The sequence below is a fragment of the Eulemur rufifrons genome, chromosome 2, assembly GCF_041146395.1.
Source record: "Eulemur rufifrons isolate Redbay chromosome 2, OSU_ERuf_1, whole genome shotgun sequence".
Taxonomy (NCBI): Eukaryota; Metazoa; Chordata; class Mammalia; order Primates; family Lemuridae; genus Eulemur; species Eulemur rufifrons.
In genome coordinates this window covers 37,008,453-37,025,847 of record NC_090984.1, presented here as the reverse complement: position 1 = coordinate 37,025,847, position 17,395 = coordinate 37,008,453, and the positions used below count along the sequence as shown (strand labels likewise).

At 46.2% G+C, this 17,395-nt stretch overlaps 1 protein-coding gene across 2 annotated transcripts in view; it reads left to right on the top strand.

Annotated features, from left to right (window-relative positions):
- The first annotated feature begins 1,729 nt into the window (after positions 1 to 1,729).
- CGNL1 (cingulin like 1) overlaps positions 1,730 to 17,395 on the top strand; it is a 160,138-nt gene continuing 144,472 nt past the window's right edge. For both annotated transcript variants that reach the window (XM_069483504.1, XM_069483487.1), the window contains exon 1: positions 1,730 to 1,791. The gene's annotated coding sequence lies outside the window, so the exon portion shown is untranslated. The remainder of the gene's footprint in view (positions 1,792 to 17,395) is intronic.

Sequence of the window (17,395 nt, the reverse complement as noted above, 5' to 3'; positions counted from 1 at the left end):
CATAGAACCTTCAGCAGCTCTCATAACAAACGTTCTCTTTCCCCATTATCCCTATTTCCGGTGCTCCAAGCCACCCACCCCGGAAACAGCTTTGTCCCTGCCATTTCCACTCCCTCACTACACACATCTGGTCATCAAGTCTTTTTCCTGTCCCTCCCTACTACCATCCCCCTTTGCTGGTTCCTAGGCTTCCGGTTTCTGCCATCCCACGTTTCCAGGGCCGTTTAGGAGCTCTCTGTGGAAAGCAGGTTCCATTCCAGCCCTTTTGAGGTTCCAGGTACTGTGTGGTTGACTTGAGCCGCCTCACTTTGGTATTTGAAGCCTTTTCCACCATCGGGCCCCATCCTGCTTTCTGGTGCCCCCTCCTGCCTTCCAGCCCGGGTGCCACGCCCCAGGCATCCTGCTCAGCAACCCTGGTCCACCCTCTGCTTGCCTCTTCCTCAACTCAACTGCCCCAGCCCCATCATCTCTAGAATAGCTCAATCCCACGTCCTCTAGAAAGACTCCCCGGGCCACGCTCCCTCCTTTGGATTTTTACCTAGCACCTTTTATTTTTCTTTACTGTCAATGAATCACTATTACTTTTTAAAGTCATTTTATTTTGTTATTTTGAATTATTGAATTTTCAAGTGTCTATTTCAATATGTCAGCAAACATTTACTTATTAAGTATCGGTTGTGTGGCATTTTCATATCTGTTTTCTCAGGGAATTCTCACAACCCGGTGGAGTATCCTGCTCCTCATTTTACAGACGAGGAAACTGAGGCTCAGAAATGATAATGTTTTTGCCCAAGTTCTCACAGATAGTGAGCAGCATGTCGCAGTTTCCCCTGGGATGGGCTTAAACTAGACTAGAACCTGAAAAATGGCTTCTAATCCCAGCCCTGCTACAATCAGCCCGGTAACTTTAGGCAAGTCACTTTTCTGCCTCTCTGACAGACGACAATCTTTTTTTTTTTTTTTTTTTTTGTCAGAAACAGGGTCTTACTATGTTGCCCGGGCTGGACTTGAACTCCTGGGCTCAAGCGATCTTCCTGCCTCAGCCTCCTGAGTGGCTGGGACTTACAGGCGCACGCCACCATGCCAGGTGAGGCGACTGTAATCTTTTATACCACGCCACCAGTGTCTAGACATAGTAGGTGCTCAATAAGTATATGTAGGTTTGATGTGGTAGAAGAAAAGAACTACACTTTAAGTTTCTGACTAGTTGGGGAGAAAAAGGCTGCACAGAAGGGTAAGGGGGAAACTGAGCTCAGGGCAGTAGGAGGCGCGCAATAGGGAAGGCTTCCTGGAGACCGGCAATTTGGAAAGGCTGAGGCTGGAAGAAGGAAAATACCCGGTGATGGCGGAGGGGAGGTGGGAGGACATTCCAATCTGGGGGGGAGGAGGACAAAACGTTGCTGGAGAGGAGTGCGAGGCTTGAGGTGGGGTGCAGAAGAGGTGCTGGCGGGGGGCGGAGGGAGGGCGCGCCGGCGATCCGAGACCAAGTCCGGGTGGAGTCTGGGTGCCGGGGGAAATCTGTCCCGAGGGGCCGGGCTGGGACGACGTGGGGGGTCGGGCCGCCCGGGAGGGGGCTTCGGGCGCGGGCTACCGGGGCCAGGCGCACGGCCCGCGGCAGCTCGGGCGGGTCTGGGCCCCTCCCGGCCCCTGCCCCTCCTCCGGGAGGGCGGGCGGCCGCGGCTGCGGGGCGGGGCGCGGGCTCGCTCGGCCTCCTGGCGGCGGCTCGGCCCCTGCACTCGGGCCGGGCTCTGCTGGCTGCGGCGGGAGCGGGACCCCGAGGTGGCAGCGGCGGTGAGTGAGCTCGCAGCGAGAGCAGGCGGGTGTGCGAGGAGAGCCGGACCCGGGGGCCGAGGTGCCACCCAGGGCGGCGGGGCCCCGAGGAGCTCGGGCTCTGCCAGGTGCGCTGCGTTCAGCCCGCGCGTCCGCCCTCCGAGCCGGCGCGGCTCCCGCCGCCAGGGGCGCGGGTCCTGGGGCTGGAAGGTGCGCTCTTGGCCCCCGAGCCGCGCCCAGCCCGGAGACGCGCAGGACCGATGGCGACTCCTGGGGAACTCGCGTCGGGGCGGGGCAGGGAGAGAGGGGGGTCTCCAGGATCTTCCTTTAGTGAAGAGGAGTTGGCTGCGTTCGCACCCCTATTTGGACCCTCGGGCTCGAGCGACAGCTGGAAGCGACCCACGCGGAGCACCGCAGTCCCTGTCCTATCTTGCACTTAATTCTTCGGCATGCTCGTCCAGCGCGTCCCATGAAAAGAAAGAGGCTTGTGGCCTCCTCCCTGTCCCTGGCCATCTCCACCACTGCACCGTCCAGGCAGGGCATCCCTGAAAGCCCCTGCCTCACTGAGAGCACGTATGCTAGGTCTCCAAGGGACTTTTCCAAGTTGCATCACTGTTTGGCCTCTAGACAGGTAGCTTGGCTGTCATGTTGGAGTTAGTTACACAGGATTTTAGAAACTTTGTATATTTGCGATGTGTGTACCCCAAGGAAGCAGTAGCCTTCCAACGCTGCTTGTGCTGCTCAAAGCACGCTGCAAATTCTTTTGGGGACATTGGTTCTCAAGCTTGGCTGCACATCTGGAGAGTTTTTAAAAATACTGGTGCCTGTATCCCACATCCAGATATCCCGATTCAGTTGGTGTGAGTTGCCGCCTGGACAATGGAATTTTTAAAAGCCCCCCCCCCCCCCAGGTGATTCTAATGTGCAAACAAGTTAGAGAATCTCTGCTTTAGGGATTGCTCCCACCGGCCGCTGTTTGAACCACTAAAGATCAATCCTGATACAGAACCCATGTCAGACACTCTTGAGTCTTCCATAATCCACCTCTCCACCCGGACACCTTGTTGATTGGTGCTTTCCAACCTTAGACTGCAGATGGTGCCTTTTAGAAGTTTCCTTTGTTTCTACCTCTCTGTTTACAGTAAATATTGCCAGGGACTTTCTGCCAAGGAGTTGGGAGTGTAGGTATTAGGACCAGGGAGTCCTTGTGAGGGTCAAGGTTATAATAAGACAGGGTTGTCCTATTCAGGGAAAACTAAGTGATAGTTTGACTTGTCATATTTGGAAAGGATTTCAGATTAAAAGGAGGACAAATACTTTAGGAATTGGTTAGCTCTTGGATTACCCACCTCCCACCCCCGCCCCCCATACAGAGAGAATAGTTTTGCATAAATGTGGGGAATTTTCTTTTAAGAAGCAAAGTTAACAAGATCCTTAAGGGGTTGTGATTGATATTTGTGTTAATGTGTGTGCATTGTTAATAGGTTAAATTCTTGATGTGTGATCAAGCCCTGCAGATGTGACACAGTGTATATTTCTTGTTGATAGAATAATAATATCTGAGTTAGGGAATTAGTGCCTTACAATAGAATGGCACATCTGAGATGACACCTCAGACTCTTGTCAAATGATCTTAAAAATGATAGGGAAATGGGACTAAGGAAACTTTGAACTTAGGTTTATATTGGCTGAATTAGATCATATATATTTTTTAATAAAGTGTGTTTTCAGTGTCCTTGTTATTAACACGATAGTCTCCAAGGAGCTTGGTTAATTTACTGTTGTACCCCAGGTATGATGTTTGTATTAGATTCCCACCTGGATGTTGCTACTTGGCCACACATCAGTGGATTTAATTTTTTCTTAGGTGCTTGTCCTCTATATTGTATTTTTATTAGCGGTGGGATGACATACTTTCAAGAATGCCCTCCAGAGGTGAAGGAACGTTTGTGCTCATTTCTAGCTCCTAACATGAGTCAAAAGAACGTTCATTTAGAAAAATAAAAAAAATTATATAATTTTGCCCACTTGGTTTTTCTCTTTTCTCTACCTTCCACCACCATACTTTGCTCCTATTGCTGTATTCACTTGCTGGAAGTGTGCCCACTCTAGGAGACGTCTTAATTGTCTTGGCTCTGGCTAGAGAGTGGAGGTTATATGGAGTGCATGGTCTCACAGGGTGGCCCCTGACCCGAATCCTCACCCTTTGGGAAACAAGACCATATGGAAAATGTTTTACTACATTTTTTTTTTTTTTGACCATGCCAACAAAATAAAGCCATATTATTGAAGTTTGTTAACTTGCAAGTCTTGTCTCAATTTGGGGGAAAAATGTTTCTTTGAGGCTGCTGTTGAATTCTTGGTGTCTGAAAAGTTGCACCTGAACAGCAGTAGTTACACTGGGAATATAATATTAATAATGCATTCTGGATCTCCCCCCCCCCCCCGCCCCCGCCCCCACAAAAAAAGGAAAAGAAAAAGTATATGTAAATGTAGACCTAAACAGATTCATTCAAATTTCTCACTTTGCAGTAGCAGCTCTAATATTCTAAAGCGATTAGAAGAAAGTTAAGAAAAATATGAAGAGTTAGTGAGGGGCTTCTTCATTTAGGGAAAGGGTATATAGCATCTAGAAAAGACCTTTGATTTGTGTTAAGAATTGACTGCTCTATCGGCTTCCTTTTTCTTCTTTTTTTTAAGTTAATTTGCTGTACTGATGGGGTGAGGGATGGTAAGAGAAATTCAATGGCCTCTTTAACTTTCCCCCTGAAACCCAGTTATCTAAGAGATGCCATTGATGTTTTTAAAAAAGCCAACTGATTTTGTGCTTTTCCTTTCTTTTCCTCCTCTGATCCTGGCACTTAAGGGCAGTGAAATGGCTGAGAAGTTGGCATCAGAGCAGGAAAACAAAGTTCAAGGGGAATTGAAAATTGGGTAACTTTCCCTGGATGACCAAGTGCTTACTTTATTCTGGCGTGTGACATTGCTCCTATCATAAGAAACAAATTATGACATGAAAAACCTAAACATGGAAAAGAAAAAAAAGGGAGGGGGATTTGATGGGAGTAGCTCCGGGTTGACTGGCCTTCATGGAGGAGGGAAAGCTTGCTGGAGTTTTCTGTCAAACATTCCAGTTCCAAATCCCTTTCCCTCACCACCCTCCTCCACCCCCTAACCAACAGCCTTGGGACAGAGAGTACTTCACCTTCAGTTCACACTGAGGGTGTTTTTTTTCCCCCCATTATTCACTCATTGAACAAATACTCATGAAGCCTCTGCAACTGACAAAGCTCTGTGTTACCCACAGAGGTGCCCACTGAGTTGCTGAGGATACAGGCCCTGAGTGAGGAGCCTGCAGTGGGTGGGGATGGAAACTGCATGGCAGTAAGTTAGGAACTTCTGTAATCAAGATAAACGCAGAGACTGTGGGGTGCTGTGGGGCACCTGGCTGGCCTCACCTGGGTAGATACTGCAATTCATTGGCACAGTAGCTATAAGAAACACTTTACTTGGGTTTAAATTAGAGCGTGTTAAGTCCTTACATCAACTTTTAAATGACTGATTTTGGATGCATTTCTTACTGGGGAGAGGGAAGGGCACAGGTATCCATCCTGCAGAGGGCAGATTCTGGCAGATGCATTTTGCTTTAGGAGCCTGGAGAACAGGGACATTTCCTCTGGGTGGGAAGCTTGCGGAGAATGTGGCTGGATCCATTTTTAGCATGTTGGTAGCTGGCAAAGTAAGCTTAGTTATGGCTGCCACTGCCACACAGCTGGTAAGAGTACAAAGCATCTGTGAAAGCAGCAGCCATCGTACTTTTTAGAGCAAGTGGTTTGGTTTGCGTCTAAGACTCCAGCCAGTGGGCAGACGTTTGTTCTTCATCATACATTGTCACTTTAGCTCAGGTTTCCTTGGGCAGATTGAAAACTGGACTTCACACTGTTTTACCTTTGGGAAGGTGGTTTCCAAATATCCGACCCATAGGGCCAATAACCCTGCAGTTATAAGAACAGTTACGATTTGTTTATTGACCGCCTTCCCAGTGCCAGGTAGCAGGCTCAGCACTTCTCTTCCATTGCTCTGAACCCTTACATTCCTGAGAGGCAGGTGGCAGTGACTGCATTTTACAGGCGAGGAAACTGAGGCCCAAAGAGGCGCTGGATCCCGCAGAGGTTCACAGTGCTGGAAAGAGGCAGAGTTTGAGGTTCGACAGCGTTCTGCTCTGTCTGAACACAAAGCTAAGTTCCTTCCACTGTTTCTTGCGCCTCTAAAGCAGAGCTGATTAGGAAATTGTGTTCTCAGTGCTTTGTTTATTTTTTTTTTGACATCAAGGTCTCCTTAGATCTGGGTTGATTTATTGTTTTCCTCTACCAGATGAGGTGTAATAGTAGACTAAAAACCAACGCGGCCGTGTGATCCCAAGGGAAATTTTATGGAATCCTACTTTTCTAGGTGTTTTAAAGGAGAGGGTAGATCAGGCTGTTCAGAAAGGCTCTGGACGGGTCCCATATCCTAGGTTAGAGATATGTTATCTCCACATTTCTTCATGTTCTGCAAACTTCTGAGTTTCTGTACATAAGTGGTTGTTGGGTAAGAGATTAAAAGACAAAATTCAGTGTTGGACATTCTGGAATAAAATGAAGCTGTGCACATCCAATTCCTGTTTGTGTGGTACTTATGGCAAAAACAAAACTTTGCTGCATAGTAATTACCTCGAGCTCTCAAAATTACAGGTAGTAGGGGCTTAGAGGCCATATGGAGCTATCATTAGTGACGATGAGTTTAACACAGTGAATGAGTATTCATCACTACGATAGGCTGTAGCCTATTTCAACCCAGCAAGGATCAGCTAGGGAACATTTCCAGGGACTTAGTGGAGGGTCGTCATGGAGTTAGAGTGTTTGGGATTAGAGCACAGGGCATTTGTTATGAACACGAAATATTTCTGCCAGCCTGGCCGGAAGCCTCTTTGTTGACAGGGTGGAGTTTATTCCCTGCTGCCCAATCACAGGGATTTCTGCTTGCTTTAGGTAGAGTATGTAATGGTTCAGGTCGCTGCTTTATAGTTTCTTTAGGTCTATAAAGCCTCTTTATTATTAAAATATCTTTCACTGTTACTTTTCTCTTTGCTAGAGGATTGGGGTACGGTGACCATGGTTTTCTAGTTTTGGCCTCAATAATTAATCGGGAGACAGATACTGAGTGGGAATTTGGGGATTCTAGCATGCACTGTAAGACTCTCAACATCTGGGGTCTTTTGACTTGATTCCTAAAGAAAAAGAAATGGCCCAGTTTTCAAAGTCATGAAGAGGTTCTAGTATATCCTTTGAACTAATATATATCCTTGAACTTCATTGAAGCTGTATCGACAGCTTAAGAAAAAAAAAAAGGTTTGATTTTCCACTATTTTGGGCTTACGTGCTTTTTATTCTCCTTTCTAAAAACAGTGACTTACTCAGAATTACAGCAGCAGCTTAAAAGTTGCTTAGCCTTTCTCCTTGCCCTAATCAAGTATCAGAACCTGGAAAGTTTACTTCCAGTGGTGATTGCTGTGAAAGCTTTAGGAGCTAGAGAGGAACTGATAAAGAATGGAGGGAGAGATAAGAAAGAGAGAGAATAGTTTGCCAAGGGACTGCAGGGTAGAGTTTACCAAACTTAAGATTTCTTTTACTTGTGAGTTTCAGGTTTGGAGCTTAAGCACCTTTGTGCCAGATGTGGCCAGACCAGCTCAGCCCTAACTCTCTGAACTCTCTGTGCTGCCCTGGGCCATCTGTAAACTTTGGGGAGTGAGGGTGGTGGTGGGGGGGGGGGAGAAGGTAGAATGAGGGGAGAGGGGGAAAGGGAGGGATGGGAGATTAAACCTACCCATTAGCTGATTTTTCTGGTCTGGCCTGCTCAAGGCATGACCACCTCTCCCTACAGGCCTGAGTCCAACTTCCTGGGTATGAGGCAGCTGGGTAGGGTACGAAAGAGAGAGAGGGTGGTCAGACTCTTCCCAGAAGACCTGCCCAAGATCAGTAATTCTCATAATATAGGCAAATGCTCCTAGAGCATTCACCTCCAGCCCTGTCCAAAGAGCTTTTCCTATAGCAACTCTATGGGATAGGTACTATCATAGACCCATTTTGCAGGTGAGGGAAACAAGGCTATGGGAATTGGGTCACTTGTCAAAGTTGTGCAGCTGCCAAGTGGTGGGACCCAGGGTTCAAACCCTGGTCTTCCAGCTCTGAGCTGTGCTACTAACAACTACTGCCTCTCTAAACACAGAGCTCTGGCTCTTCATTCGTTCCTTCAACTCACTCATTCTTTTCTTCAACAAATTATTGACAGCCTGCATATGCCTTTATCTTAGCAATTAGAACACCAGCAGTGCTCTTTGTTTACATGTCTGAATTCCCACAAACCTGTAAATGAACCCATAAAGAGGAGAGATCTCAGAAGGAGGAAAGACAGTCAGCCATTTGAAACTTGACATCCCTGAATTTCATCTGTCTCTCTCTAGCCGCCACAGTGATTTCTGAACAGAAAAACAGATGAGTGCTAAGAACGGTGGGGAGTGTTTCACAAAAATAAGAGAGAGTTCTTGATAAAGTCGTGCTGTTTTGTATGCATTTCAGGTTCTCCTGGCCAATGGTTTTTGCTTGTGTTTGCTTAAAGCATTCGTTATTTGAAGGGCATTGCCATGGGGCCTGCAGAACGTGTTTTTTCTTTGGAGTTGAGGACCACACGCTGGTAAGGTTCAAACCCACCATCCATTTTCCGAGGGTGAGGTACAGTTTAGCATTTGAATACATGAGCCAGGAGAAAGTAGTTCTGTGGTATTTTCATTCCTTCTTCACACTGTGGGTCTCACCTACTTGGATTGGAAGCGCCATGTGCCTGTCACTGGGAATGTAATTCTGGGCAAGTTCCTCTTCCATTTTGGGTTTGTTTTCTCATCTGCAAAACAGGAGTGTAACGTTGTTAGGGCCACATCTCTCTGACATAGTCTAGTGGTTCTCAAACAGGTTTGACAATATTTGGAGACATTCTTGGTGGGTGGGGGTGGTGGCGGCTACTGGCATCTAGTGAGTAGAGGCCAGGGCTGCTAACTGTCCTGCAATTCACAGGACAGTCCCCCACAACAGAGCATTATCCAGCTTAAAATGTCAGTGGTGCCAAGGCTGCGCAACCCTGGCAAGGTGGAACCTCAAACTGTGGTAGCTCTTTTAAAGGTCTCTGATCAAAGGGAGCTATTGGCCAGTGACAAGGATCCCTCCTTCCTTAAGGAGGGTGGAAAGAATGGAATTTAACCTTTTACTGATGCTTCTGGCTTGCCCCGTAGGTGCCTTGAAGTGGGACCAGCCACTTTATTCTCCATTAAGTGTGCCTGAACTGCATTTGTAATTGTTTGCGTCATTTACATATAAATAACCATGCTGAAACCAGTGAGACCCCTTAACCGCTCAGGTAGTTAATCCCAGCCCTTGAGGAAGACTCCAGCAGAGTGGCGCCTGGGGCCAGAGACAGCCTCTGCAAGTCTCTAGCTTTTCTCCTCTGTGAAAGGACAGGTAGTCGTATGGCTCTCCCATCTCCTGTTGTGCCTAGGACTAAAGAAAATGACTGCATGTGTGAAAATAGCGCTACACACGTGAAGGTGTTAGCGTGATTCCTAAGGCGTGCCTTTTGAAGGTGTGTTTTAGAGAGCCCAGTTCATAGGTGATCACTCAGAGCCACTAACAAATGACAAGGGCTCAACGGTCAAAGAGTATCTGGGTCACGGGCAAGGTGGTGAACTAGGCCCCCAAGACAGTTCCTGTAGCGGTGTGTGTGATTCGGTAGTGGTGTGTGTGATTTGGTAGCAGTGTGGCCCGGTGGCCGACGGCAGGAAGGGTGGTGTAAGGTACCTGGCTACCCTACTTGTCTAGGTTCAACCTTTGGCTTCTCTGGTATTTGTTGTGTGACCCTGGGCAAGATACTTGACCTCGTTGTGCCTTGGTTTCCTCACCTGTAAAATGAACATAATTATAATGACAACAGTAACATCCATCTGAAGATTGGTGTGAAGATTCAGTAGGTGCACGGTGAAGGTAAAAGTTTAGCTCAATACATGAGTTGTTAATAAAATAATATTCATTTTATTAATATTTTGGCTTGTAGCATGTGTATTTTTATTTGGGTTTAGGAGCTGAGAAAGGATCTTTCTGGAGTTCTTGGTCTTTTTTTTTTTTGGCAGTAAAATACAACATAAAATTTCCATTTTAAACAATCTAAAGTGTACAGTGTCGTGCCATTAAGTACATTCACAATGTTGTGCAACCATTGCCACTATCTAATTCCAGAACGTTTTTACCCCCCAAACAGAAACCCTGTACCCCTTGAAGCAGTCACTGCACTTTCCTCCCTCGCCCTGCCCCTGGAAACCACTCATCCATTTTCTGACTCTATGGAACTGCCTTTTTTGGATATTTCATATCAGTGAATGTCATCCAATAGGTGGCCGTTTGTGTCTGGTTTCTTTCACTTAGCGCGAGGTTTTCAAGGTTCGTCTGTGCATGGTATAACAACACGTGTCAGCACTTCGCTGCTTGTTACCTGGTGTCTTTTTGCAGAGCTCTCCAAGCCTCAGTTTCATTAGGCCTGTTGTTGTCCCAAGTTGTATTTTGTTTTCAAACTTTAAAGGCATGCCTTTCTTCATTTATTTTAGTCCTTTGTGGCCAGCCTTATGTTTTCCACTTTTCCCACCCGGTGCTTCTAATGACCCTTGAAATGAATATTGGAATGAAGCTCTCATGCCAGGTTCTTGCTGCCACTGGGGAATAGGTCTTATTGGGTATTTTATTTCTGCTGAAGACTTAGCAGCAGGAGCACGCACAGGGGCCCGAGCTGTGCTTCATTTCCCCATGACAGCGTGGCAGATTTTAAAAACAAGTGTCTGGAAAACACCCACCAGGCCCCTTTTATTCATGGGTTTAAAAGCTTTCCACAATGAGAAGTGGCCCTCAATTAAGTCCTTTAATAAAAACCTCCCTCTGTTTTAAAGCATTCTTGGGAAGTGTTTACATTTAACGCCACTGCAGGCTTCTAAATGAGGAGCTGTGGAGTGAGTGATCCTTAACCTGTGACTTTAATAATATCCTTTGCTTTAGATTTCCAGGTGGAGGCCTGGGCCAGATTTGCAGCTTGTCATTGACCCAGACTGGGTGCAGAGATGGGGGTGGGGCCAGGGGGTGGAGGCCATTCTTGGCTGTATCCTTCCCTCCTCAGCAGCCACTGGTGCGAGGCCTAAAGCTGCATAGACATGTAAAACCAGCTCACTGGGGAGACACTGGGTCTGGGGAGCATTTCCCTACCTGGGAAGGGCAGTTCCTTACTTCCCTTCTCCTCCCCGCCTTCTGACCCTATCAGCAGGGCCGGGGCCTCAGTGGGCAGAGATGAAGGCCTCAGGACAGCAGTGCCAGGCTTCTGAGCTGTGTGTGTGGGTGCCCTGATGGCCGGAGGAAGCTCCCCTTTTGTCTCTGACTCTAGAGAGTGAGTCGGTGCTGCGAAGAGGAAGCAGGCTGCTTTTAGCTTCATGGAAAACTTTCAGATTTGTCATAGAGGAGTGTCCGGGGAAAAGCTGTGTCCTGAAATAAAGGAAGTTCTGGGAGGGTCTTTACTTTGTGCTGCTTTTCTGGGGACCCTCATTGCACGGGACAAGGACAGGAGGGTGAGGGAAGTCCAGAGTTGCTGGCCCAGGTTGGGGTTTTACAGAGGCTGCAGAAGAGCCTGGATTCTGGGCCTGGCCTGCTGGGTCCAGATCCACACTCTGGGGTTCTGTTATGTGGGTTCCTGTGTGTAGGGTGCTTGGTACCATGTCTGGAGGCTGAGCTGTATGTGTTTGCTCTGATTACCACACTGACACTTTGGTGAATTCCCAATTAGAATCATGGACATGGTGCTTGTTATCAGAGCTAATTCTCCTCCATACCCAGCAAGCTTGTCCAATCCAGGGGACAGGGTGATGTCACTGGGCCCTGAAGAAAACCTGACTGGCAGATGGAGAAATTATGCTTGATGAATCTGAGTTCTCTGAGGGAGAAAATAAATGTGAGAAGAAGGGCCGACTGGTGGATGTAGATTTTCTTTTTTTTTTTTTTTTTTGAGACAGAGTCTCACTCTGTTGCCCAGGCTAGAGTGAGTGCCATGGCGTCAGCCTAGCTCACAGCAACCTCAAACTCCTGAGCTCAAGCGATCCTCCTGTCTCAGCCTCCCAAGTAGCTGGGACTACAGGCATGCACCACCATGGCCGGCTAATTTTTTTTTTCTATATATATTTTTAGCTGTCCATATAATTTCTTTCTATTTTTAGTAGAGATGGGGTCTTGCTCTTGCTCAGGCTGGTCTCGAACTCCTGAGCTCAAACGATCCGCCCACCTCGGCCTCCCAGAGTGCTAGGATTACAGGTGTGAGCCACCGCGCCCGGCCGGATGTAGATTTTCTTGACACATCCAAAAGATTGTTGAAAAGACTTCCTGGCTTTGGTTATTAAATGTGTGCATCTCTCCCAGCTTTCTGAGTGTAGGGGAATGTAAGAAGGAATATGGCTAAACTGATATTGAACTGCAAAGGAAGAGAATGCATGGAGAAATCTTCACATTTGCAGATGAAATGAAATTCCTCTAGAAGTAAAATGGGAAGACATTGGAGAGAAGCTTGTTTTTTTTTTAATTTTAATTTTAGACACTACTCGGGGGATGTCAACTATACTTTTAAATAAGCTGGGACTGGGAATCGTGTGTGCTGCTCCCCAGCACAGCCACGGATCGCAGGCCTGGGGTGCCATAGGTGCTCAGGAAATGGATGTTGAGTGAATACATGAAGGTTAGTAGAACCAAGGAGTTCAGGAAAAATAATTCAAGTTTTTTCTGTCCTTTAGAAAGTAACTTCTAGTTCCCAGCTGTCTGTTAAGCGAATACTACATTTGTAGAAAGAGGTAGATTCCACCATCAGTAAATGTAAGAATCAGATCACTTAGGTGCACAGATGCTGAATTTCATCCCTTTGTGATTTATTTGGGAATAGTAACTGAATGAATGAATGAAATGAGAAGAAGCTTTGTGAACACAGACCCTTCTCTCTCCCCTAGTAGGGTTCAGGAAGCTTAGAATTTTGCTTGTGCCCCCCCCCCCAAAAAAACCACACACATGCAGGAATTAGTTGCCTTTGTATTTTTTATTTACAACATTTATTTACAGATAGAGTCTCGCTATATTGCCCAGGCTGATCTCGAATTCTGGGGCTCAAGTGATCCTCGTGCCTCAGCCTCCCCAGTGTATTTTTCTTTTCACTCACCTTCCTGTGTGCCTCATGTGTAGGAGTCAATATGTGTTTGAATGATAAATGGATTCAGATTTCCGTAAAATAAGCATACATATTTTATCATTGTGTGTCTATTATGTGCCAGGCAATCTTAATTATATGTGTTCTTATGATGGTTGTGTTGGAATTTGCTGCATAATATTGCTGTGTAATCCCAGATCTCAACGTCTCATACTCACAAATATTTATTTTCCACCACTTGTCTGTGGGCTAGGTGTGGTCCTGTCGACCTAGGCTGGGCTTGGCCGGGCCAAGCCAGACTCCAGGCTTCCATTTTGGTTCAGGTCTATTCCATGTGTATTTATTCTAGAGCCCAGGCGGAAGGGGCAGCAGATATGCAGGGCGTGCTCATGTCTTGGCAGATCACAGAAGCATAAGAGGGCAAGTGGAAATGCATCATGCCTCTTTAAGGCTTTGGCTCACAACCGGCCACTGACAGTTCTGCCATTCCACTGATCACATGGCCAATGTCCATGGGGTGGGGACGTCAACTTGGCTCATTCTAAGAGGAGGTAGTATGGTCACATGGCAAAGCAGGTGGATGGGGACAGAGGAGTGAAGCACTAAGAACAATAATTCAGTTCACTGCAATGGCAGAGAATGAATGAGAGGGAAGAGGGAAGTATGGGCCAAACCAGCCTTTTGGGAGCTTGCTAAACCGAGGCCGGCTGGGTGAGAAATCCTGCGTGTTTGGTGCAGGCATCTGCTCATGCCTTGACGATTACTGTAAATTGGCCTGGCCTGCTCTGACTCTCAGCTAGCAGGACATGGTTTCACATTCATTCCCTGTGCTTCTGGGACTGCTGCTTATCTGTGGGAGGAACAGAATGATGGGCTTGATTTTCTTCTGGTCAACATCGTGACCTGACAGGCTGCCCACTGTGGTGGCAGGAGTGTGACAAGTTGGGAGGGCAAAGAGGACAAAGAAGGACCAAAGTATTTAAGGAGGCCAGGGGCTTGGCTTACCCCTTGCATGGTCCCCTCTCAGCATAGGGTCCGTGGGGACATCCGCCTAAATCCTACCTGTAATAGTCAGTGAGCGTTACGATCAGGGACTTCGTGTACCATGTCCCAATCCTCATAAGGATCCTGGGCCTTAGCTTCCAGACCCCTCTCTTTATATCTAAAGAAACAGGCTTCAAGAGGTTAGGTGACTTCTCTCCAGCCAACCCCTCATAAGTAGCAGATGGGAACCAGGTCACCTGGTTCCCAACCGAGTGTTTGCCTTTCCACACCACGTGATTGTCCAGCCTAGGCAGAGAGTCGTGACTGGTGTTGGGTGTTACAGTATATGCTGGCCCCACGATGACAGACAGCATCTGCTTTCCTGAAGAAGCCACGTGGACCCTGTGCCTCACATGGCGTGACATGGGAGAAGCAGAATGAAGTACTGGCCGAGGATAAGTGGCCTTTCTGTTACCATTTTGCAATGTGTCCTTTCTTTAGAGAAGAGCTGATAGACTCCCCTAGGAGGAATAGGCTGTGGCCATTAGTGAAGATGGATGGGGAGCGAAACCTCCTGAAGCCAAGGGGGTGAGGAGACAGGCACCCTCACATGGGCGGTGAGTGGGATTTTATAAACTCAGTGGGCTTCTATATGGAGAGCAGTTTGGCAGTGGGGTTCCTTTTACCTGCAAGTATACAAAACTCAGTTAAAAGTGGTTTAAATAGGACATTTAAAAAGGACATTTGTTACCTCATGTGAACAAGAAGTCCACAGTTAGGGCAGTTTTGGAGGTTAATTGGAGACTCAGGGGTATGTCCTTTCTCAGCCTCAGTGTTTGATGTTTGCCCTCAAGCTTGTTTTCTCATAGTCCGAAGGTGGCTGCAGCTGCTCCAACCATCATATCTTCATTCAACGTGATGTCCAGAGGCAGGAAAAGAGGAAAGCAGAGAAAACGTTTGCTAGCAGCTCCGGCAGAACAACTCTTTATGCCTCATTGGCAGAACTGGGTCAGATGCCCACACCTAAACCAGTGACTGCCATGGGGAAATAGGGCTCCAATAGCTTACTTAGGCCAGTTTTGAGGTTAGATAGGGGCCAGTCTTCCCTGAAGAGCATGGGCATTGGGAGGAGAGGGGTCAAAACCAGGGTTTTGTGGCCGGGAGGAGAGGGGCAGTTGCTGTGGGTGGGTAACTACTGGTGTCATCCACAGCATTGTCTTTCAAAATTAAAAATGCATGTACTTAGACTCGGCCCTTCCAGTTAGGCATTTATCTTATGAACACACTTGTACAAGTGTGCTGGGAAATATGTGAAGATATCTGTTGCACCATCATGGTAGTCAAACACTGGAAATAAACTAAATGCCTTTCAACAAGGGACAGGGTAAATGAATTATGGTATAAATAAAATACAGTATAAATTGAGGTATACCCACATTATGGAATCGGGCAAATCTATATGTACTGATACAGAGAAATTCACAAAATATACTATTAAGGATTTATTTTAAAAAAAGCAAGATGCAAATCAGTATGTATTCTGAGATTCCATTTTTGTTAAAAACAGTCTTAATTTTTTATTGTGAATATGAATTTCTGAAAGAAGTCCCAAGAAACAGTTATTTCTGGGCCGTGGAATTGGTGCTATGGTTGGGAGGGAAATGCTGTTTTTTACTTTATGCCCTTCTTGACTGTTTGGATTTTATAAAAATCACTGTATGTATCACCTTTCTAATAGAAAAGTGATAGGTGTTTTCCTAGTGGGAAGTGGGGGTGTGTGGGCATGGGGGCGTGTAAGGAGAGGAGACCAGAGCCCCCACATGGGCGTTACCAGAAACGTGGTTGTATGAGGACACAGTGTTGTTTAGCTGTGAGTGATTGGAGTGCAGGGAGGTTGTGGAAGGGAAAAAGTCCAGGAGTGAAATAAGGTCTTTTTTTTTTTTAAAATTTTTGTCCTGCTTGGTATCTGGCATAGTATCTTACACCTAGTGGAGTCAAATACATGTTTGAAGAGTGAATGAATGTTTAGGTCAAGACCCAAAGCAACTTTATGAAGTGTCAAAGCCCAGCCAAGCAGCTCAAGCCATCAAGAAAGTAGACTCTGCTGGAAATTTAGCTTAAAAAAATATGGCTGTCATTTCCTACTTTCTCCTTGAGCTCCCCAAATCTAATTCATTGCTAAGGAATCAGTCTGAATATGAAGCTTTCTGTTCATCATCCATCTCCTACTGAACCTCCAACCATGCCAAGTTCTGGATAATAAAGCTGCATGAGTTTTTACAACTGAGGGTAGAGCAAAGGCAAGAACCACCGTTGGGTGTTAGCTTCGTTTATTGTGCCTGGCTTCAGTGGAGACGTATCTAGATGTTTTAAAGTCTGTTAAATATAGAATGAGCATTTTTCTTTTAAGCAAAATAAAGTTCTTTGATACTCCTGAACTAATACATCAAAAATTGCTATCTTAATGATGTCACTTTGATAACAGGAAAACCCCACAGATAGTAGTCGTGAGGTAGGGATTTTCAACCTGATTGGCCAGTGTTAGCAGAAAAATGTAAATGTGCCTATTGTTGAGAGGAAAGAATTATTTGTAGTAGTGTTTCCAAGTATAATTCTCTTCCACATAGAAAAGCAAAGGCGTGTGGGTACTGAAAGCCTTTTTACTGGTGAGGCTGGGGAAAGGGGAAGTAGAGTGTGACCCTTATGTCCTGCTCATATTCCTCATAACTCCCTCGTTGGAGGGTTCTCTCTTTCTGAGTTTGACTCCTGTAAATCAAAAGAATGTTGTAGCTGACATTTCCATTGAGTTGCTTTTAACTTTTATACCCTTGGGTTTTAGCATTTAGCCCTTTGGGAATGGCTACCGGATACTGACTTTACTCAGACAATGATGATATCGTTGAGCTGTGGTAAGATCATTTCCTTTGGAACAAAATGAAAAGCTTTCAGCGTTTACAATTGGAGGAAAATGTAAAAGTTTTGTAGGACTCTTCTGCTGCCGGATGAAAAGAGTCCATGTTTGAACATCATCCACTTTGCTCCTCAAATGTGCGATGGAAAGGTTCTAGCATATTTTTGAAGTACAAAAAGTGAATATACCTTTTTGGTGTGTGTGTTCTTTTTAGCGAGTCCTTAGAACTATTTGGAAGAAGAGTAATATTTCACATCTTTTTGGGGATCATTTTGGGATCCAAAGAACCTGAGATCATTGGTACATTTATGTTCTAGAGTTGACTCGATTTAAATTTCTTAAGAGAGAAAGAGAGAAAGTGCATGTTGCGTGTGTGCATGTGTATACCTACAAAACCAAGTGTTCATGCTAACTTGACATAATCTTGGT